General features: G+C 42.2%; 1 protein-coding gene across 6 annotated transcripts in view; it reads right to left on the bottom strand.

The window, feature by feature from the left end:
• APBB2 (amyloid beta precursor protein binding family B member 2) overlaps positions 1-23,273 on the bottom strand; it is a 328,286-nt gene extending 305,013 nt beyond the window's left edge. For all 6 annotated transcript variants that reach the window (XM_090266952.1, XM_090266954.1, XM_090266955.1 and 3 more), the window contains exon 1: positions 23,128-23,273. The gene's annotated coding sequence lies outside the window, so the exon portion shown is untranslated. The remainder of the gene's footprint in view (positions 1-23,127) is intronic.
• Positions 23,274-25,039: the final 1,766 nt, after the last annotated feature.

Below are 25,039 nucleotides of genomic sequence, written 5' to 3'. Positions count from 1 at the left end.
GGCAGAAATTAAACTAAAAATAGTAATCATTATTTTGCCAACTTAAAAAGCTAGGTCTTACATGCCGCCTGAAGCTACAATTCTACCAGACGTTTTCCAAGGTAGGATCGTAATTAGTATGTTATTCATTTGTCTGGTATGCACCTAACTTCACAGGGTTGTGTGCGCGTGTGCACTCTGCAACCGCGAGCTTCAGTCCTCTGCTGCCCGGTGGCCACGGAGCAGAACCCAAGGAGTTCCAAAGTACAACGTGCCATCTCTTACCACTCTGCCAACACCTGTACCACACACACACACAAAACGAAGCTTCTGTGCAATGCTAACGAGACACTCACTATTATCACTGCTGAAGTTCAGCTCTCCTCTTCACTTGGGAACACATTACTGGTGGCCATAAATAAAGGACCATCATACTGTTACTAAAATAACAACAACTGCCTTAGCGCTGACATGATCCCACACCACTGCAGCCCTAGGAGGTGGTACCATTCCAGTTAGACAGATGAGAGAACTGAGGCTCAAAGCAATTGAGAAACTTGCTCAAGGCCATACAAATAGGAAGGACTCTGGCCTGTCAGACTCTAAACCCCATACATTTGACTGCACTATATGTTCCTTGGACAATTATTGCAAATGAAAACAAATATTTAAGGTACATAGAAACAACCTAATTTTATCACTAAAATTCATGGCTTCTGCACATGCATAGTAATCGTCAATGTGAGAATGCTATTTGGTATCATGTCGTCTCATTTAAGAATATAATATTTCAAGTGTTGGCATTCAAATAACCACAACACGGATATGAAGTCAGGTCAGGCTATGAGCTTTGGCCAGAATTTTATTTCCTGATGATGTAAAGACATGATGATGCAAAATAGAATCTCAGGTATTAGAGGGTACTGGTCCTTTATTTTCTGTGATATTAAAAAGAAAAACCTATTTATTTCAGGTGAGATTTTAAAATCCCTTGTTTATACTTTGTTTTATATTTTTGTGTTTTCTACTAAAAGCTGGAACATTTTTATAACATCAGAAAAGACAATAAGGGTATTTCAGTTTGAGAGAAATAAACGAGTGATTCTTAAGTTCGGATCTTGTCTACAGAAGCCACACACAGAAAGAATAAAACTGAATATAACGACCGCATGCTCTGCAGTCAGAAGGCCTGGCTACACGTACCAAACCACGTGACCCTGGGCGAGTCATTCAGCTCCTCAGAGACCTCATTTCCTTACTTTAAAAAAGAGGATAATGTGCTACTACCTATTGAACATGGCTGTTGTAAGAATTAAATGAGAAATATATAATTTAAGTACAAACATACACATGCATAAGCTATAAAGTATCACCTAAGAGTTATTTTTAACAATCAAGATTTTTTAATCTAAACTGAAAGCTCCTTAAATAGACAGCATTCTCATTCATTTCTGTGACATGAATTTATCTGTTCCTATTTTAACTGTTTTTATAAGCCAAATCTTACTGCAAAGGCAAAGTGCAAAAGTGAATGAGAGAAAGAGTGTGTGTGTGTGTATTTCCTAAATGATATCGCCAGTAGACTGAAAAATCATTGCTCCTTAACTCTTTTTAATATATATTTATGCAAAGGAGTTTAAACTTTACATGACAGCCAATTTTAAATTAGATTCTCATTCAATTCACATTTAAGTGCCTATGAATTGTGATGGGTGCTAGAGTTATATATCTTAATATTCTAGGAGAATATTTGGAGATCAACTTGTAGAAAAGAAAATCTAGAGACAGAACAACCAATTAGCAGCTTTACCACCATCAAGGTGAGAAAATAACAAAGACATCTGAGGGCTGAAAAGAGAAAGCAGATTACAGGGACACTTTGGAAGACTGGCTATTGCTGTTGATGATCTACTTGGATGAGGCAAAAGAAAAGAGGCAGGAAGGTTTCCAGCTTTGGTGCCCATAGGGAGGGTTGTGCTGTTGAGTATAGCGTGGAACACAGGAAGTCCTAGCAGGGTTGAAAAGTCATGGCATCATACATAGCTAGTGAGGATGTAAACCTGAACAATCATTTTGAAAGACTTCATTAAATGCCCACCAAAAGGCATTGACAAGAATGTTCATATCACCATTATTCTCAACAGCCCAAAACTGAGAAACCCAAATGTCTTTCAACAGCAATGCAGATAAGTTGAAGTACAGTCACTTCATGGAATACTACACACAATGGAAAAGAATGAACTACAGACAGCAATACGGATGGTTGAGAAGAAGACAGCTGTGGGGGAGGAAGAAATTTCCTCTACCCTTTTAGGCTCTTTCAGCTGGTCTAATAATTAAATCTACTTAAGAGAGATTAACAAGAGGGGGAGTACAGCCCCCAGTCCCCACTGGATAGGTCAGTTGGTTAGAGCATTGTCCTGATACACCAAGGTTGTGGGTTCAATCCCCAGTCAGGGCACATACAAGAAGCAACCCATGAATGCATGGATAAGTAGAACAACAAATTGATCTTTCTCTCTCTCCCTCTCTAAAGTCAATAAATGTAAAAAAAAATTTTTAAGAGATTAACAAGAGAAAATGACCAAATTTAATTACATATAAGACCCCTAAATACAAGAGTCAGAGACCCCACACACATAAGAGGCTCAGAGACAAAAGAGGGGATTGAGGTATGTACAACATTCTGAGCCAAGAATGAGATAATGCACCTTGGGGCTTGAGAGGGGAGGCAGGTCACTGACAATAAGAAGAGCAGATATTCAGTAATTAGAAGTTTGCCTTGCCTTTCAGATAGAGCATAAAATGTTATTTCTGGTGATTACTCTTATTATAGGCAAAACACATAACACATCCTTTAAGAGAAATATAAAAGTGTCTCAGGAGCCTGCAGGGTCTTGATTGCCTTTGGCTCAAAATAATTCACGTGCCAAATAGCACATCTTGGGGAGGCCTGTTCTAAACCCCTTTACAGCCACCATGAAAGAGCATATATTGTATGACATAATCACTCCATTTACATGAAACTTGAAACAGGGAAAACTCATCTATAGTGACAGAAGTATGATGGGAGGGTTTCTGCCTGGAACGGGACAGGAGGAAAGTTGCAGGACAGATGGAAATATTCTCTCCTGACCTGGATAATGGCTACATAGGGGCAAGCACATGGGAAAATGCATCAAGCTGAATACTTAAGATTTATGCACTTCACTGGATAGAAGCTATACATTAATTTAAAAATTTAATGAGTAATTAAAATGTACTCATTACAATTACTGAGGACTGAAGTCTGCTGTACAAGTACATGTAGGTTTATATACATTTGTACATAACATATGTAACATGTAGTTTTCCTGAGGACGTCATTAAATGTCCTGGACAAAGCCCCTGGGAAGCAGCCCTCGGGCTTATTCACTTTTGTCTCCTAAGCAACTTACACACTGTCCTGGCACAGGGCCGATGGTCAATGCGTGTTTACTGCATTCTGTTTGAACAGTTCAATAGGCCTTCAATAAAATTCCCTTCAAACTTCAAGGCTAATGATCAAGTGTCACATCTTTTTATAATTATCCAAGTAGGTTCAAACTTATACATGCTATTAGTTTTTCATTAAAAAGTTGACTTAGTCCCCTCATATTATCATCTTTGAATGAAAAAGAAAAAAAAAATGTTCCACAGCTTTACTGCTAGTCTTTTTCTTAAAGTTCTGCCTGTGATCATCTCATCAGATGAAGTGCAAAAAGAGAGCAAGTATCAGTCATGACAAATGAAACCCAGGTGCTCCTTTATATAATCAGATGTGGCTATTGGGAGTGTTTTGGTTTCCAATGTTTTGCTGTGCAGATTACACATCAGAAACCATTTCATACTAGTCTTATATACTGGGCCATAAAAATATGGTTTGATTCCTGGAGTTAGCTATATTTTACCTCCCAGTAACATAAAGCAGTTGAGCCAACAGTTAAGACTCCAAAAAGTAAGACCCTTCTATAAAAGGTCTCAGGAAAAAGCTAGTGAAAGTGAATCTCCTAATTCTGATTAAAGAATTTTGGAGAAATGGACCAGCAAGGAACTGATGGTCTCTTTCTGATGGACAAGAGCAGCAAAAGACTGGAGGAAGGGCAACCCAGGCCAGCTGTGAGGCTGGCCTGCCATTCTCTATGTGGATGAAGCTTGGAGACCCAACTGGATCATTTTAAAACTCAGCAGGAACCCAATGGACAGGTCATGTGCAAGAGGACACAAACATGATCTTGACAGCAGCCTTGTAGACCCCAGGAAGAATGCTCAGGCTGAAAATGTGTTGCTCATGGGACAGGGGATTGGATGATGGTAATCTTGCACCACATACATTTTTTTCCTCCTTTGTCCACATTAGCCAGTCAACAGCTTCCTCTCCCCCTTATTAATGTGTGTGTGCTTAATGTGATCAATTCATGGTTATGAACATTCAGCAACAACCTATTTAATTCCTCTGTGTAACTTGGGATCCATTGACAATATCAACAGCTATTAATTTTTTTAAATTTTATTTGTATGCATTCATTTATTTTCATCTTTCCCACAACCCTCCCTAAAAAAGCCAAGTGTAAAAGAAGATGGTTCTTACCAATGCAAGTGCCTCACCAAGTGGGGTGGCCAGTCTGAGGACCATGGTGGGAGCACCATTTGATTGTCCCTCTGGCATGTTGGGTGATCTGACTCAGTTACATCCCCAAGTGCAGTGGCCAAGGCATCATAGTGACTATTTGGCCAATACTACACATTTTCAGGCCTCATTATTTGTCAGCAATGACAAAATAAATGAAGTTATTTTCCCACTTTTTATCAACCCCTTCATTTTACCACAGTAACAAAGGGCCTGTTTTCACAAACCATATCTGATGGCATTTAGTCAAATGATGTTTTTGACAATTGAGACCACATCATCTTGATGCTGAAATGGACCTTCTGAAGTGTTATCCTCTCCTGAGGCAGGAAACTAGCATAGGGAGGGCAACGCAACAGTGATAGAGACCAGATCATTAGCTACTCTTCCAGAAACCACAAACCTGTTGATGGTGAAACAAGGTTTATTAGCTAAGAAACTGGATTCTTTTTTAATTGATAGAGCTCTAGCCTCAGATCAGCTACCTCATGCAGTAAGATTCTTTGATCTCAATACCTCTTTCTAGATAACCAAAGTACAGTATTCCCTCACTTATCACGGATATTACGTTCTAAACCCCCCACCCCCACCCCGTGATAGGTGAAAATCCACAAAGTAGGAACCTTACATTTATTTTAGTATTTATGTATATTTTAAGGCTTTATAAACCCTTCCCACACACTTATAAACCGATCCCAGTCCCTTATTAACCTTTCCCACTCCCTTATTAACCTTTTCCACACTTTTATAAACACTACTTATGTTCTTAAACATATTCTACACTCTTAAACCTATGTAACTTTAACAACATACGTATACAGTACCGCAAAATCCCACGATATAGCAAAAAATCCGCGATAAATAATTAAATATAATATTTTAAAAAATCCCACAATACAGTGAGGCCGCGATAAGTGAACCATGATATAGAGAGGGACTACTGTATATTTACTTAAATAATATGCCTCCAAACCTTTTTCATCCACCAATTACCTTGACAGTAAAAGAGGACAAAGAGGAGAAAGACCTGGGGAAAACAATGAATGTAATCAGTGCCTACTATGTGGGTACTTTCCTTATATATGTTATTTCCTATAATCCTCACACTCTTGTAAGGTGGCAATTAGTGTCTCCAGTCTGTGAATGAGAAAATTGAGGTGTAACTTGTCCATGATCACATCTAGGGGCAGAGCTACGATTTAAAGCAAGGACTAAAGGACACCAGATCTCAGACCTTCCCCTAGACAGTGATCCTCACACTGGCATTCCTGAGCTCTCCAAAAGGAAACCTGGGACTTCCCAAGGCTAGCTTTGTCAGCAAGCTTAACAAATCCCTTGTGGAGGCTGCTGTTCTCTGCATTGTTACTTCTGTGGCTCTCCCAGGACCCAGCTGGGTCCAGGACCACCGTTGCTGTTAACAGCAGCTGTCAGAAAAAATTTTGCATGCCTTTGGGCAGAGTGGAAGAGCCTGAGTAGAGAGAGAGAACAGACATATGCATGCACACAGTGAGATGTATGTGAGTGTATAAAAATAAAGTAGAACACAAATAGTAGAACTGCAATAATAAAGAAGCAATTTAATTTATTATACACTTCTATTTCTTCCATTTGAGGCAACACCTTTGAATTTTGAGCAATGAGCAACAATTAAGCAATATTCTATCATAGTAAAGTCATTTGCAATTTTATCCTTAAAACTCTTAGTAAAAATACCCATTTCTTTTGAAAGCTAATGATTCTTTGGGGTCTACAGCTCATGGTTTAAGATTACATGCAAACTTCAAGTATTAACAAAAATTAGCCATCAAGGGAAAATGTAAACAAAGGAAACAAGTATTCAAGTAAATGAATTCATTTCCAATTTCTTCCAATGACTGCTTCCCTAGTCCACAGTCTAATGTCAGACTTATGCCTCAACAGTACTTTGTTCCTCTGTTAATCATGAGAAATGTGGTTGCCACACACAGAGAGCCTGATCTTTTCTATATGCTAGGGAAGCAACAGAAATTTCCAAAACAGACTAATTCAGAATTCAGCCCTTTAGATAGACTTGGGAAAATTCTCCAGCCTGAGTAATTGCTAAGCAACAATTACTACTCAGGAATTATTCTTTGAAATGGTTTTTTCGGATGGCATCACTGATAACTGAATAAATGAACAGAGTTTGCTAGCATCACGTAGATGGCAATAAGGACCACACAAACCGACTTAGCTCATTTTAAAAATTAAAATAAAGCATTTAAGTTAGGATGCACTGAAGGCCAATGATACTCAAAGCAAACACTGTAGAGAAAATATTTCCTAAAATCAAATTCTTGACCTGAAATTTGACCTGCTTTCTTGCATTCTGTCTGTTATCCAGACTCAAATAGAAGTGGAAGTACTAACAGGTTAGTCCAAAGGACCCTTCAGTTGTTTGGAAGAAATAAATGACCCATGGTTTTTAAAAAATAAAGTAGTCTTCCTCTAGAAAAAGACCATTATTAACCCTTTGAGTATCATACGTAATTCGAGATTTGGATCAACATGAGAAAAAATTATATCAATATATAACCTGAAGTACAAAAAAGAGAACAAAACATAAAATATAAATTATCCAATTGTTATTTACATTTATAGCCATTGAAAAAAAGAGTCGCTGGGAGCGACACTGGCACTTTTTGGAAAATCTGTCAGCATCGCTCACAACGACATTGGCATTCAAAGGGTTAACGTGGACGAACTTAGCAAGTAAAATTCTGTTTCACTACTACACCACATTAAAATGCAATTTTCAGTCTAATATATTTACAGAACATTTTGAGATGGCCAGTTGCTTACCCCTGGTGGTGGGAGCTTATTCTTTGTAATTACACTGAGTGCATTCTCACGACAGAATGCTCAATGATGAGAGAAATAACTGATTTTTCCTAAAGAAAAACATCAGAACACCAGTTATATCCCTTAAAAGTATATACCACCTACAGAGAGTGTAGAGATTTTCTTTGTTTAAAAAAAAAAAGCAATTTGGAAAAATGCAAAGCAGCTACAATTACAAGCAAATACAGTTTGTGCTTCTGACAGGAGATTTCTCACACTAGTTGGTCCTTAGACACTCTCTACCCTCCGAGAGAAGTCCCAGTTTTGCAATCTAGTAGCTCTTGTGTCTTAGGGAAATACTAATTTAAGGGAATAAGGGCAGCCTGAATTCACATTTACAGAGTACTTTCCTCAATATCAAGGTCTGTGCTCACAATCTATATTCAGACCAATCTTATCACCTGCTCCAGATGTATGCCCTTGGACAACCTTGGCGAGTCTCAGTTTCCCCACCTGTATTGGAGGGTGATGAATCACAGCAGCTACCTCATAGAGGTGTGAGGCTAAATAATATACTCCATGTAACACATTTGTCACAGCGACCATTGTGTCACAGTAAGTGCTCAGTAAACGTCAACCCTTATAATTTCTACAGGATCCTCCTACAGGTGAGGGCAAAAAGGTAACTGGTTTAGAGTCACCATGCTGACAGATTAACCCAGGTTCAAATCCCCATTAACAGGTCTTCTAAGCCTATCAAACTGCAATCAGAGGCATCCAACACACCAAGACTGGCATCCACATTCTCTGAAGACAGCGTACTAAAAGGGGAGGGGGAAGGTAACAATAAAAATCAAGACTATGCAGTTAAATATAAAGCATTAAAAACTTACAACCAATTACAAATGTCTCCCGTCAGCCTTTCCAAAAAGAATTAAGTTAAAAATATTTTAATCCTAAGTAGTATGTAAGTTATTGATCAAGGACCATCTTCTGTAGCAAGATAACACATGTGAACTTAATCTAGAATGCCTTGCTGACCTACTGACCATGTCACCCACAGGAAATCAGGAAAGCAAATATTTCAATCACTCTATAGCATGAATGCACACATGTTATCATAGTAAGTCCTCCCAACCAGGTACGTGTCCTTCTAGATGTTTCACAGGTGGAGAAACTGTGGCACAGGCAGGGCACCCACCTATCTCCACCTACCTCAGGGCAGGAACCGAACTGAAACTCAGCTCTGCCTAGATCTAAAATCTATGTTTTCTTTAGAACAACATGGACAAGGCAAAAGAAAGGTGAGGCCACTTAGTGGCTTGGCTTGGATGGCCATTTCAACAGAATAAATAGGAAAGCATCCAGTTTTTGAGGACATCCCCATGAAGATTAATTTTGTACCAAATTATTTCATCTCCAAAGTACAAGTCAGTAATAGACATGGCCAAAACATGCCCCACATACAGCATACTCAATTCCCAATTTCAAACTTGTCTGGGTCAATGTTAGTTTCACACCCACATAAAAGCTTTGGTAAAGCTAGAAGCTCACTCTCAGGTTCAAGTGAGCAGCACCATGACTTCCCCACCCATCAGAGCTTCAGCCCTGCAGCAGATTGCACCAAGGTTAGAACATGCCCCAGGCAGCTTCAGTCCAACGCAAATCAATCCCCCCTTCAGATTCTCAATTGACAATAAGGCAAGGCTCCTTCTGTCACAGTCCCTGGGCTGGTGAGGACATGGAATCAGTTCTCTCTCTCTTTTTCTGTTTATTTTCTTTTAGGATAAACATGTTTTTATTGTGTTAAAATGTACATAAAATTTACCATTTACAAGGAACTAGTATAAATAACCGATGGACATGGATAACAGAGTGAGGATGGACTGTGGAGGGGACAGGCAATGGAGAGCAGCGGGGGAGGGGGGAATTGGGACAACTGTAATAGAACAACAATAAAAAAAGATATTATAAAATTTTTTACCATTTTAACCATTTTTAAGAGTACAGTTCTATGGCACTAAAATACACTCACATTGTTGAGTAATTATCACCACCATGCATCTTCAGAATTTTTAATCTCCCCCAACTGACCCTCTAGATCCCACAAGTAGTTACTTCCACTGCCCCCAGGCCACAGCCTCTAGTAACCAACATTCTACTTTCTCTCTCTAGGAATTTGATTATTCTAGGTACCATAAATACATTACACAAGATTTTTCCTTTTGTGACTGGCTTACGTCACCAAGTATAAGGCCAGTTCTCTTTTTTTCCAAGTTAGTCTCCTTGAATAAACACCTTAAAATGCACACCCTCTAGAGGAAATAAAAATGAACATGTGAGAATTATTTTTTTCCCCATTTACTTACTTATTACTAAAAAGATATAAAAAACACTAAGGATGGTTGAGGAGGAAGAAGAGAGAGAAATCCAGCAAAATCATCCACAATCCCACCATGGAACGACTCCACCTTCAGGTCTACTTATTCTCTCATAATCTTTTCCTTTGTATAAATGAAATTTTTATAATTACATCACATTGAGTATCTTCTTTCTCTAACTTAACTATCAAAATTATATCTCTACAAACATTTCAAAATTAACTGTCAAGGTCAACAATAAAGAGAAATAAATGTACTTCCATGATAATGTGTATCTACTGAGCTCTCCAAATACGAGAAATAAGTTAGTATTGCCTGAAGCTTCACTTTGATATAAGGAAATTGTTCTTGGCAAGGCAGTACCACGTTGTTTATACATAGTTAGTGCAGAAAGAAGACGACACCTTCACAAGTACATACAAAATCATTTAAATGTTAAGTAAAAAGGTATATAAACTCCAAATGCAGCCATCCATGCCAGTATTATATCTCTCAGTGGAAAATAGTACAACAACATCTAATGAAAACCTTGTTTTCTTTATAGGAAAGAGAGATAATACTGCCACAAATCAACATTTTCCTCAGTTTTTTAAAATTCATTTTCCTTGCAATCAACATAGTCTCAGAACTAAGAGAGAAAAGATAAGCTTCAATAAAATTTCACATTTTTTTTTGTTTCTTATTTCTATTTGTGGCTTGTAAAAATATACATGTGTATAATAGCAGGATCTAGTACCAGTAAAGGAAAATGATTTAAGCTGAAATAAAACTCAAGCCAGCAGGAGATGACTTTGATTGGGAGACAATTATACATAAGCTGATGGAATAAAGACTTCCTTTATTTATTTTAGTAGAAATAACCTCAAGTCCTGGAAAAAAGACATTTTTAGAAAATGACACTGACCTAGTTGCTAAGTCTCATGAGTAAGAGCAGTGAGTGTTACTTTCGTTGCACCACTGCTCATACATTTTCCGCTCAAATCATTGGAATACACTTCATTTAAATGCGGGGCTTTTTCTTCCCTGATTTTAGGATACTAGATCAGGGGTCCCCAATCTCCAGGCTGCAGGCTGGTACCAGTCTGGGGCTATTACAAACCAGACCGCACAGCAGGAGGTGAGCTTGCATGTAAACCTCCCCACCCCCCAAATCCCGGCCCATAAAAAAATTGTCTTCCGTGAAACTGGTCCTTGGCACCAAAAAGGTTGGGGACTGTTGTACTAGGTCATTGAAATCACAGAGACCTGTCCACAGTAATGGTATCCCACATACCCACTCTTCATATACTAAATTTTCTATCTCATTTAGGGAGAGCACAAGCACCATGAAAAGAGAGCATCCCAACAAGGGCGACCAAGAAAGGCCAATCATTCCGAATATAAACGAAGTTCCCAGAGCTACAAGGAAACCTGGGGATGCCACACCTGAATTCTCCCTGGCACTGCAGACCATGTTCCTTCCTGGACTGTTTCTGGGTGTTCCATCTATAACTGCAGCTTCTTTTTCCTTTTTTTGTAATCCTCACCAGAGGATATGTTTACTGATTTTAAAAAGAGAGGAATGGACAGGGAGAAAGAAACATCCACGTGAAAAAGAAACATCCATCAGTTGCCTCCCAAGCGCACCATGAGGGGGGCTCGAACCTGCAACCTTTTGGTGTACAGGCAAACGCTCCAAAAATGAACCCTGGCCAGGGTTTTATCTGCAGCTTCTTTTAATCCTCTTCTCAGTTAAGTACCCTAGCATTTTCCTGAAAATTGCCCCAAGCATAAAAAATTAGAGGCACAGGATAAGGCTTCTGTCCTTATTTTTAGTGAGCTTGCCCCACCTCATCCCTTTTGCAGTTTGCTGTGCCAAACTAGAACCATCAAGATTATCAGAGAATAAAACTCTTCAAAAAGACTGATCCATACCATCTACTCTGGCTTCAGGAAGGGCCAAAACTAAACATACATAAACCAAAAGGAAATCTAAAAGTTAGTATTTGTACATTGGGACTAAGATTCCAAAATGTCAGCAGGAACCCAGTACAGCGTTAACTGAGTCTGACCCCAAGTTGACTTTTCTCACACCTACTGCTCACCTTCAGCAACTCCAACAGGTCAGTCCCTTCTTCCTACTTCTACTTGGGGTTAGCTGACATCCATGGCAATATCTAAATACCCAAAAGAAGATAGGATGCAGTCCTAATTTGAACAATTCAAGCCAAAAACCATTCTTTGTTCAATTAACTGAGTCAAAAGCATGTACAAAAAATGGCTTGAGTCCCACATGACATTACAGCCATCTCTTTCCTGATGCAGCAAATGAGCATAAATCTCCTAGACTCTACATGCCATTTACCTTTGGACCCAAGGCAGTGGGACTGACTAACTGGGCACACGTCACAAGGAAAACCAACATGAGAAATCCTGTCTCTGCCAAAGCTACTGCAGTCTTACACAATGATCAGAAAGCCACTGAAGGGTGAGTGAAAAGTGGAGAGTAGAGAGAAGTCTCCATCACTTGAAGTGCCTTTAGAACTGGTTGTCCAAGGTGTGTACCAAGAAACACCAGTTCCAGGAAACTGTGCAAAACAGGCCCATGGGCAAAGGATGAATTAAATGAAGTTGACAATTTCCTTTTTGGCAGGCCTTCTGTAACAGTTAATGGGGAGAGAAGATGAACTTGATGGCAGACACCTTTATTCACAATATATTTCCAATCGCTTGGGTTTCGATGAACACGCTGTGGGAAGCACTGCTTTAGAGGCCATGGAAACAAGGTCAGAGCTGAGACCGGGATAAGCAGGTACAATATTAAGGTGACATTAATTTAGGGTTCAGAACTATAGGCACAGCAGGACTCCTTGAAGAGGTGTTTTAAAAGGAGGCCCTTTGCACCATTCTTTTGGTCTGAAATTGCTCCTCTCCATGTCATGATCTTGACATGGCCATCAGTTTCTGTCGCTCAGGGCACACACAGCTTAACAGCCACCTACACAGACCACTTGATCTAAAGGAGCCCATTAGGCACTTTGCAGAGTGTTTAGCTCATTGCCATATCCCTAGGGCCTACTGGCACATAGCAGATGCTCAATAAACATATGCAGAATGAATAAGTAAATGAAGTACTCTAACTATCCTCCCCTCTGGTTAGAGAAATGATTACTTAAACACCTGGTTATATTTAAGTTCAGTTCAATATGATTTTATTCTTTCAAATAAAGAGACCATGCTTATGTTATGGTTACTAAATTAAATAACATCTACCTTGCCTTTGGACACAGATTTTCAGACTGAGTCACTACAAAATTTTAAAACTACGTGTTTTTGAGTCATTCCAGAAACAATAATGAGTTTAAAGTGCTTCTCCCCTAGGCCTTTCTGGAACTTGTACACAAAACCACAAAGTTAACTGGCTCTTATGTTAACCAAACTCATACTGACCTCATTAAAACCCTGCTCTTAGACTATATCATCATGACTGGGGATAAACTCTCAGGAAAATCAACAACCTGAAAATGTCCTGGGGCGTATGTATTAAAGCCTGCAGTGAAAAAAAATTATTTTTCATTCATATATGCATTCTTTGGCAAATACTTACTGAGCACCCAGACTTCCTAAGCACTGGGAACACAAAGATGAGTAATTATTGCAGCAGAGCATCTCTGCATAGGCTTACAGACCAGAAGAGAAGCCAGGACAGGAAAGGGTGGCAATGCACTGTGACAACAGAGGTGTGGGGTAAGTGGGTGTGAGGAGCTCACAGTGGGAGCAAGGAGAACCAGTTGCCCTCTGATGATGTGCCCCAGTGATCTTCCAAGTATGGTCGCAGATCAGCAGCATCACCTGGGAAATTATTAGAAGTGCAGACTTTCATCAGGCCTCCCTGTAGAGCTAGAGACCAGAAACGCTGAAGGTGCGGCCAGCAATGTGTGTTTTAACAAGCCCTCAAGTCATTCTGACGCACACTGAGGTGGATGATGATTAAGCTACTTCCTGAAGGAGGAACACAAGTCAAACAGGTAAAGCACAGACAGAAGGGGTGGCTGCAGGCAACGGGAACAGAAGATAAATGCCTGAAGGCCGCAGGAAACCTGGCATGTTGTAAGAACAGTGTGGCTCAACTCGGTGCGTGAGATAAGAGAGCACAGCAGATCATGAAGGGCGTCAGGTGTGGCATCGTGCAGAGCTGGGACTTTACCAGAAGGCAGCAAGGAGGCCCTGAAGGGTTGGGGTGGACATACCCAGACCTGCAGAAGATTTCAGATCAACTTGGAGGCAGTGTAGAGAACAAACACAGAGAGGCCATGGAGAAGGCATCTGCAGACTCCTAGGTACAAGGCAGTGGTGGTCAGAGGAAAGTGGAAGGACAGCATCAAACCCAGCAGGGCTCCAAGAGGGAGCTGGGAGTTAGGGGTGCCTCACACAGCCGCAGTGCTGGAGGTGCCGGGTATACCGTAGGATAGATTGAGCATCTCTTCCCCTGGAAGCCTTATCTGACATGCCCTCCACAGCCCACCAGGGCAGGTCTGGTCTGGGAAGCACTAAGTACCTCTGGTAGCACACATCACACTTTATAGTAGTTAGTTCTTTATTTAGCTGTCAGTCTTCCCCTGTAGACTGACAGCTTCCAGCAGGCAGAGGCAGTGGCCATTCTGGTCAGTTTCCACCCTGGTCAGTTTCCACATGCAGCATTTGGAAGAGCGCCCATCATGGCACTTAGAAAGCCAAACTGAAGGAATGGAGCCAGACAAGCCATACAAAGCTATAACAACTGAACTTAATTTTTCTCTAGTCTGTTGCTACTATTCAAAGCACTGAATAAAAATCTTTTCAAGGCAATATGCTATGAAAATTCAACAGTAAATCTGACCTGTTGAGAGGAGTCCACAAACTCATCTTCCTGTGGAAAGTCAGAAAGGACCACAGTTGGAGTGCTTTTGTAAGAGCAAGTAACACACAGGTCTAGGCCACAGACTGTCACCTATTTGAGATAACAAGTTTGCTTTAGAGCAACTCTGCAAAGCCTCTAAGTAGAGGATGGAGACATTTCATATCCTGCTGACATAGTCTTCATCTTTGCTTTGACTTTTGGAAATGTCTTCAAGCAGGCAGATAATGTTGTGACCCAATTATGGGGTATTTTGGAAGCAGCAGGCACCTAACTTGGGGGTGGAGCTGGTGGGTGTAGAAGGAAGAGTTTCTAAGTAGGCAATACCACCTGCCTCTCAATCCTGCACAGAATTTTATAAAGAAAGGAGCTGTGACAATCAGGAAGTAATGCAACATCTCCCCTGACCTGCTTCCTGTTTTCTCACTATTCCCAAAATAGACAAGAGCTAAGGAAAATCATAAATATATTTCTTAGCCTTCTGGAGGGGAAGTTCATGAGGGGCACAAATTTGAGTCCCTGGGGAGAAAAAGAAAGGCAAAGCTGCCCAAAGTCCTAGGATCAAGAGGTGAAAACAGTGGAAAATAAAACCCATGGATAAAAAGGAACCAGAGAAACAAAAACTGGCCAGTTCTTACACCCCAGCTTACTGCCAGGTGGTGCCACAAACTCAGCTGCCCTGGAGTCTCCAAACTCAAGCTCTTTATAGAGTCAACAGTTAAAGTTTTCACTTAAAACTCTAAATAACCGTTAAGGTCTTACTTCACGCCAAGTAGTGTTCATGCATGATATATTAACTCATGAATTTCTCACGTCCATATTATATAGGAATAATCAGCACTCTTACTTTTGGATGAGGAAACTGAGGCACTGTGAATTCTGTTGTCCAAGTCTAATTCCACTGTCCACAGTCATATGGCCATTCAACTGCAGAGCAACACTGGAGCCCTAAGAGTCTGGCTTGTAACCACCAAATCCCTACTACCTCCGTTCACACAGGGCTGTCCTCTGCATCCGCTGTTAGGATGTTTAGCTGCATTCTGGGCCTCTACTCACTGGATGACATAGCACTTGTCCCACAGTCATGACAATCAAAAATGTCTCCAGGTACTGTCACATGTTCCCTGGAGTGCAAAACTGCCTTGAGAATCACTGCTATAGAGATTTCAAAGGTCAACTCTCTAGGTTCCAAAGGCCAAGTCACTAGGTCCCTTACAGAAAGAGCAGCAAGTCCTGGGTAGAAGAAACAGGCTACAACAGCTCTATAGAGTGAAGGGAAAATTAAAAAGGAGACAGCTGAAGGGTGTTCTGTAGTGGGGGTTTACACTAGAAGTCCCTCACCACGCTCCTGTTCCGTGAGGACCCCTACTGCACGAGAGTGGGCCAGCCCTCCTTCCGCTCCCCAGAACCTCACGCACGGGCCTGTGTGAACACCTTACAACCAGCGCTCTGGTACGTTCCTCTCCGTCTTCCTGAACTTCGTACAGTGCCCGGCTCAAAGGCCTGAACAAATGAAGCTGAGGTTTCTGGGTGTCACCAAATGAAGGCATCTCTGTCTTCACTAAAGATGTGAAAAAGGTATAAAAAAATAAAACTTTGTTCTTGAGGAGGATAAGAGGTGCTGATCAGATCATTAGAAAAATTTGAAGTTGAATCAGTGCTTCTGATGTATCTATACCCCACTGAGTTCACTCTGAGTCTACACCATGCCCATTACATTAAAAAAAATTTAGTTATATTAATATACTGAGTAATGAACCAACCAACTCAAGAAACCTGACTCATGCTAAGGAAATTCTAATTATTCACTTCCACTGACAAACAGTGCTGTTCCACAATTTGAGATTCTCAGTGCAGCAGGTTCCCTGACTTGCCCAGGACAGAAGTCTACTTGGGAAGCCAAATGAAGATCAGAAGCACCCAGGAGCACACCAATGCTCCCAAAGAGAGGCCTCATCGTCTGGGGTGCTGGGGTCCTCTCTCCAGACCCACCACTCTAGCAGCCAGAAGTCTCAAGTTGGCCATGGGGTTGCCTTGAAATCATCACGTCATCTTTTTCCAGTCACCAGAAGTTTCTGTCACCCAACGCTGCCTCATCACTGGCACATGACATTGAATCAGATTCCAGTGTATTTTATTTACAATAGAAACATTCTAGACTGGAATCTGCCTAGAGAGATTCAACACAGCACCCCTAACTTTCAGACACTAATTATATTTGAATATTCCTACTACTCAATTTGTGTTCTGATGAAAAAAATGCACACGGGGGCCATAATCTGGAGGAAATAGTTTCACCATTAAATATGAAGATTTAGGTTAACATCCGTTTTGAAAATGAACGAAAGGTTAAATTTTCCCCTTTTCCCCAAATGCTGAATTTAGGAAGGTTTCATGGTGTGGCAGAAAGAAGAACACAGGCTTTGTTCAGGCCTGGGAGAGTCCTTTAACTTTTCTGAGCCAAGGCTTCCTCATCTATAAAAGAGGAAATAAGGAGGTCACCCAAAAGACTAATAAAATATTTCTTATATAGCACTAGGCACATGCTTGACCCTTAATTAATTAATAAACATTATCACTTCATCCTGTCATCCCTCAGCAACCCCTGGACTCCTCCATATTGATTACAACTGCAGAGCAAGCACCATTGTTCACTGGGCAGTATTTAGTGAAAAGAACCTCAGTTTCCTTATCTTTAAAATGGGAATAGTACCACTGTGTTTTGTAAGAATTAAATAGGATAACAGTTATAAAGCTCTTAGTACAAAATAAGAGCTCCACAATAATATTAATAATATATGATGACCAGCCCAGATGTTTTAAAGCATAATGTATTAATAATAATATTATTGTGACCAACAGAGTTTTTAAAGCACAATAATATTAATAATATATTACTATAACCAGCCCAGATTTTTTAAAGCAGGTTTCTTAAGCTACTATTTAAAATTCAGAAATAATTTAAGTTTTGCAATTCTGTGAGCAAATTACTCTTAAGCTTCCTCTAGAGATGTATCAAGGTTCACCCTGCAGGGAATGATACTGCTCAAGTCCCACCCATGCTGGCTATTCCACAACTCTTGGTTCTATGGCTTTGAATCCAGCAGCATTTCCTAGAATCACCAACCCCCAATTGCTAAAGCGCACTGTTTTGGCAGAAAAAGGCCTGCATGCAAAGAAACTAACATCAAGATCCATCATGTTGAGGCCTGCTAAAATGCACATTTCAGTCACTAGTCCTTTCTGCTCTCCCAGACCCTCATGTTTCATCTTGGCGCTTTCCTTGTCATTTTCAGGCTATAACTCAAAATTATTCGCTGGCTCCCAGAGCCATTTCAAAATTAGTTTTTTCTCAGTTTTCCTAGGACCTTGGGTCTGGACCAGTGACTAGATTCCTAAAAGGCCCAGAGGCTGCATCAGCCCACCCACAAGCCCCAGTGTGACCTGGCCTCCACACTTCAACTTGATCCTGAGGGCTCGGCTGTCTATATCTCAGGCCTGGATTCCCTGACTTTATCAATTTCATGGACCACTAAGCTGCCAAGTAAAAATATGCCCATCAATTGATTTAAAATTTTTTTACCCCAAATCAGAAGGGTATAATCTCAGAAAAAGGGCCTATCTTCTCATTTGACCACACTTGTGAAACAGTCACTGCATCATCATCGTTATCATTTTGATAAGGACTGCCAACAACCATCAGGCCTAGCATTGCGCTTTGCATACAGTAGACACTCAATTACTTTTAAATTGTACAGAGTCTAAGCTCTGATTCACCAGGCAGCAGCTTTGTAAATGCTACATCTATACCACCAGTAATGTCAGGCTTTCCTTCTTCAACAAAGGCGTTTCCATTCACTCTCTGGAGCTCTGCAAGTTCTCCCCAACCTCATCTTCCTAAGCACACACTTCTAGCTCAGTTCCAAAACTGCACTCTTTTCAGGCAACTTTAAAAGGAAGAAACAAAACCACTCTTCCCCCCACTCTAAGCATTCCTGGAGCATACTTTCTGGTAGAAATAGGTTTCAAAAACCTCAGCTATTACTTAGCAGACCAAATTTTGCAAGATTTCTATAAGAGGCAAAGGACAGAATAGTTCACATCATTTATAACCACTATCAAATCATTAATAAACAATACAGAAAAACTTTAATCATAACTCCATCCCCTTCATTTTTTTCCATGTTCTCTTCCCCTCTTTGTCCATATGAATCTGTATATTTTATACACCAATAAATTATACATTGGGACTTGCTTCCTGATGATGAAAGAAAGCAATGCCTGTTCTAGCATTTGTTCAGTGCCTAGAAGTCTGGCTAAGGTTCACATATTATGGAAATAAGATTATATAGAAAGGGACTGTCTCCTGTCACTCTCTACACCAAAGACTTCTAATAGCAATTACCGATTCAGACTTCTCACTTCTTGCCAAGCCATGATGACTTGACTTTCTGCCCTCTCTGTCCTTCCTCTCTTCCAGCTCTCATCCAGTGTTAAGAGTGACTGCTCCACTCCTAGCAGGGGCCCAGTAAACTCTGGAGCCTGGTTACGCTCACAAGCTCCAGACTCACTATTCCATTGATATCAATTATTTAAATATGGGTAACAACTCTGGCTTCTCTCCTCACCTACCTCACTTAAAGGTTAACGAGGCTGAGTTTTGTGACCATCTTGAAAGCAAAGTGCACTCAAAGCACCAAATGGGATCAGTTCCCTTTGCTCTCTGCCCTATCATCATAGCTTGCCCCCGAAAAAGTTCATGATCTTGCCAATGATGTGTGGGCACATTCCGACAGCCATCACTCCTGCTACTGCAGCAGCTGACCGTGAAAACCTACCCAACCCAGTGGTGGTGCTAACATGAAATGTTCATTGTAAGCCAGAGACCAAGGGCTGCATTTCTGATTGAAGGCTGAAGACAAAGGACAGGGACATGGGAAAGGCTTACAAAATGTCATGTGGATGGGCCCCAGCAAAAAAGGCACAGGACACCCTTCTCTGCAGCCCCTGTGGTGGTTCTGCCCAAGAGCAGTGTCTCCCCTCAGCACATGCTATAAAAAATTTTAAATATCCAATGTGCTTTACCCAAATCGAATCGTTCCTACCTAGTCTTGGAAGGAGCACAAAGAGTTAATTTTAGGACAATCTTTCTTTAACAAGCAAAAACTAAAAGGGAGGTAGGAATTGGCCAAAAAAGGAAGGGCATTTGACAAAGCTGGACAGGCCAGACTTAGTGAAACACAAAATTGGCTGCATCTAATACTTTAAATAAAGTCCCCATTCATCAAATGACTGTATCACAGACCCTTGGACCTGGACAAGAAGAACCCAACAGACACCCAGAGGGTGCATTCTACAGTAATTTTCATATTTTACAGATGGGAAAAAACTGAGGCCCAGAGAAGAGTGCTGACTTTCCCAAGATCACACAGTATATTAAAGTAGTGGGTGAGCCTGACCTAGAAGACAAGTCTTAGGAGCCCCTTGTTGGTGGTCCTTCCACCAAATCCCACGAGACCCTGAATTATGAAGAGTCTGGCACTCTGCCTCTGAAAAACCATTTTGACTGAGAGAAATGCCACCAACACATATCAATATGCAGAATATGTACTAATAACACATTAAAATGAAAATGGGTAATGTAGATTTATTTTCCTTACATTTAAGTTTATTTGTTGGCAGTATAACAGTGTTAAAAATGAATGAATACAAAAGTTTTTAAATCTGGGTGGAAACTTCTTAAAATTTTTCAGATAATTTCAAAGACAGGCCATTCTAATAAAATCTAATTCCAAACTGCAAATTAAAGGTGTTTTACAAGAGAATGCTTATTGAATAATAATAAAGCCAACTGAAGATATTCTCATATGAGATAAAACTTTAAAGTTCTATTGCTGTACAATAAAAAAACTCCCACCTTCTCGGAGAGGTTTTCTTGAGAAGCAGACATTTGTGCCAAAGATACTGACACATTAGATAATATATGTACGGAGCTTAATAGCAGACTCGACACATAGTAAGCATTGAACCAATGCTTGTTTCCTTAACCCAGGGTAGGAAAATAAGTATCACCCACATAACTAGAAATATCTTCTTAATATACTTTCCTAAAAGTCTGTCCTCCACTCCTGGAAAATTTAGAATATCATATCATCCAGGTATTTTATTTTATATTGTAACTGAAAAAGGCACAGACAGGCAACATTGTATTTTTCTTAAAAGACAAATTTTGATATCCTCAATTTAGGGCAATCAACATAACACTATTCCAATGTTATGGCAAGGTTTTCAGTAACAAGAGAAAAAAAAGAATGCAACGTTTATTGTTTCTCTAGTAGCAGGAAAAGAAAACAGTCATCAAAAGTTTAAATGTGACATTTTTAAAAGAGTACCAGTTTTCAAACAGTTTCCCTTTGTACAGGTGGATTCTTGCAATGTTTAGTAGTCTTCCTCTAAATAACTTTGTAGTCAGTATTCACATTACTCAGGTTAAGTGTAAAGCGCCAGTCTTTTACACTTAAGCTTATCAAGCCTTTCCACTTTCATAAAAGTTTCAGAAAGCAGGATGGCACTGGCTCCATGGAGGCAAATCATTTAGTTTAAAGTGCACTTTGGAAGAGAGAATAGCATAAGCCATAAAGACCTTCCCTGCAAAAGAATCTCAACTTTAGAGTCCTCTCTCAAAGGCTCTGAGCAAACACCTAGGGACATCCCAGGTTTTGAAGACCCCCGGAGTGATGTTTCTGACCGAGAGGAGAACTCAGAAACCCTGCATCTGTTCACCACCCCCACGTTGTGCTGATACCGCCCATTGCACTCTGCTGCCACCTGTCTTCTCTCAGCAGTTCCCCCAGCGGGGAGGTTCCTCATCCTCTACACAAATGTCATCTTTTCAAAACAGTACCATTTATAGGATTCTGCAAGTTGCGATAAAGAAGTGTTGAGCAAATATTGCTTTCAAGCTAACTGAAAACACAACAAAGCTATTACCTAATGTTCATAGAGAAATCCCCTCTCAAGGACCGTCTGCTCCTGAAAGGCCAGCTACATGAATTCAGAGACTGGTAAATTATCATGGACATGTGAGGACAACATTTGAAATAGAAATCCATGACAAGAGTAAAAAAAAAAAAAAAAAAATCAAAGATTTAATAGACCCAAATCCATAACTACAGATCAGGGTGCCACAGTTTTTTTTTTTTTTTTTAATCAGTGAAATATTAAAACGAATGACAAACTAATGCCAACCTCACGAAGTTTCCTCATTTCTTGGAAGTCAAACACCACTGCTGACATCATTTTATGATAATCCCTTAGGAATTTCACCTAAGTCATCACACACAATGTAAATAAAGGCACTGATGAGGGACTTCCTAAAGGAAACGGTGCCCTCCCGGAGTCTAGTCTTGTTGGGGCTCCGAACACTGACATTATTCTCCTCTCGGTCCCGGCCCTCTCCAACCACTCATTCCAGCCCAAAAACGTTTGTGACAGTCGTGCTTCTGAGCTGGGCAGAACTTGACTACAAAACAGCCACAACTCTAAATCTGATTTCTCCAATTTATTCTCTTTTGAATTCAAGTCCCGTATGTCCTCGGCCTTTCGCCCCTGACTTCTCAGCTCGAACTCTCTCCACCCAAGGTCGGAACCACCTTTCATTGTTTCTGTGGGTCTCCGCTCCGCATCCCTGCCTCGGTCCAGCAAGGTTTTCACCGCACAGATGTCATTTCTAGCCTTCGGCCCCCCCATTCCGCCCCGCCAGCACAGGGGCTTTCTGGTCCCAATGGCCAGCTTTCTTGATTCGTCCCCTTTGCACAGCCATTTTCTAGTTAAAACCCTCTGTGCCTCCGAGAGGAGAAATGAACTTTTCCCCCTCTGATTTCTCTTGGGCTAGTCTCTGAACCCCGGAGAATCTAGCTCCGTCTCCAACTCCCGGCAGGAGCGCGCTGCCGCCCCAGGCGGGGGAGCCCAGCAGCACAGCGAAGGCCGGTGCCAGGGCTAGGGGGTGTGCGCTCTCCCTCGCCGGCACCCACCCTCACTTTTCCCCTCCGCAGCCCCCACCCTGGCGCGCCCCCTGCAACCCGGTCTCCGCCGCCCGAGGCCCTGCCAAGCCCGGGCTGCCAAGGGAAAGAGGAAGCCGGGAAACCGGAGGGATGCAAGTCAAGGAGTGAGCCCGCAGTCGCCCTGCCATCCGGCCCTGCGGCACGGGCGCACGGCGCACGGGACTCCGTAGCTGGCACCCGCTGCAGATGCGGCGGCAGCTGCTGCAGCTGTGGCTGCGGCTGGGCGGACAGCAGTAGCCGCGCAGCCCTCGGGACCCGAAGAGGCGCAGCCGCTGGCACTACATGCAGCCACTCGCCGCACGCCACTGCCCGGGTCTCTCGCCAGCACTCCAGGGCCGCCGCGGGGTCCAGAGCAGAAGCAAGGGAGAAAGAGAGGCTCACCGGTGGTGCGCGCGGTGCTCGCCTCGGCTACGGCGCCCGACAGCTCCGCTCCAGTCTCGCCCTCCACCAAGCCCCCGGATCAGCTGCGGGTGCAGCACACGAGCTTCCTACTTGAGACCAGGACAAGCTTCGGCGACTGAGCATGCCCAGTGCCGCTCCGCGAGTCCCGCGCTGGGAGCGATGCCAACGAGATTCCACTTCTCCAGGCTTTGGCGGCGGCTGCGCGAGGAGAGGCTGGAGGGGCCTGGCCAGGCTGGGGCTGAACGGGAGAAAGGCGGGGCGGGGGGGCGGAGGCCGGGGAGCAGGGGGCGGGCCACGCTCCTAGTGCGACCTCTGCAGGCAGAGGCTGCGGGCCCTACGGGACGCAAGGTCCCCCTCCTCACCCCATCATCTGGGAAGATGGCAAGGAGGCAGTGGGGCCTACGGTGTGGAAACCCAAATGCCGGGAGTCAGGATGCAACCGGGTATCTCCTCCTTGTGGCCTGGCATCTGTCTGCACTAGAAGGCAGTTGGCTAACCTTATCCCTCGCTAGTCTTTTCTCCCTTATAATGGGAAAATGTTCCCAGATGAGAGATGCCCACACACTCCCAGCTGCAACTTGTAGGCGAGACATCCTTCTGTCTCCTTTACCCAGAACCCTTCGCATATATTATACACACACACACACACACACACTCTTCCTTGATTTGAAAACAGAGCAAGATGACCTCAGGGGATAAGACACACCTGCAGAAGGGGAAAAGCATAATTCACTTTTCACCCCAAGGAAAGTTACCTTTAACTCAATTGCAAGCAGGCGAGTAAGGTCCTGATAAGAATGGGCACTCTTTGAGTGTTAATCGGTGCTCTGCCCAGAAACAATGAACAACATCCCCAGAGCATCCTGTGGGTTGCTCTTTCCCAGTGCAGTGATTATCAAACCTGAATCTGAGTCAGAATCGCCTGCAGGATTTAGGGAAACAGATTGCTGGGTCCCACTCCCAGAGTCTCTGTGGGTAAGTCTTTGGTGGAGCCCAAGCATCCGTATGTCTAACAAGCTCTCAGGTGCTGCTGGTCTGAGGACCAGAGTTTGAGAACCACTACTCTACACGTACATACGGCCTGACCTATGATCTCCATCAGGAGAAGTATGCTAAAAGTAAATTCATAGCAACAACAAACTGATGGCTCCTCCTCACTCATCCTTATCCCAAAGTCAGAATGCACTCCTTCCTCAAATAAACTCACACCAGCTGTTCCTTGTTCTTCAAGTGAGGACTCTATGAGGTTGGAGTGGGAATTACTTTATTCCTTCAAACATGGTGAATTTATTGAGGATCCACAAGGTCTTACAGTAAGTCTGGGATAGCAGTGAGTAAAAAAGCCCAGATCCTCCTTTCACAGAGCTTACAATCCAGCTAGGTGGACAGAAATCCATCAAAGAATCACTCGAAAATGTCCTTGCAAACATGGAGAGTGCTAGAAGGAAATCTACTAGGTCTGTGTAACAGTGTATCATGGGGCCTGAGGCAGACTCCGAACAGAGTTGGAAGCAATGACTGGTGCATCTCTTGAGTTTGCACAATTTCCATCAGACCCATCTGGAGGTCAACAATCATGTCACTTCTTCCTGAAACAGAAGGACAATTTGCCACTGAGAAATCCATCAAAGTGCTCTCACCCTTGGGGCTGAGTCTCTGCCCACAAGATCCGCCCATGGACAGCCTGGAGCCCACTTGGGGAAATTTAACGCACTTTAGGAAAATTCTGGCTCTAAACTGGAAAGCCTTCTAGCTCTAGCCCAGCCAGGTCTTCAGGTCCAGAGAGGTGCGGAAATTAACCCAAGACCAACCACCCCGTCTGACAGAAGACCCGGTTCCCGCCTTCCGGGCAGGTCCATTACGCAGTACTCAATTCCCTCGAACCCCAGAG

This window comes from Furipterus horrens, unplaced genomic scaffold (assembly GCF_987537825.1).
Source record: "Furipterus horrens unplaced genomic scaffold, mFurHor1.1.pri manual_scaffold_2, whole genome shotgun sequence".
Classification (NCBI taxonomy): domain Eukaryota; kingdom Metazoa; phylum Chordata; class Mammalia; order Chiroptera; family Furipteridae; genus Furipterus; species Furipterus horrens.
This window is presented reverse-complemented; position numbering and strand designations above follow the sequence as displayed.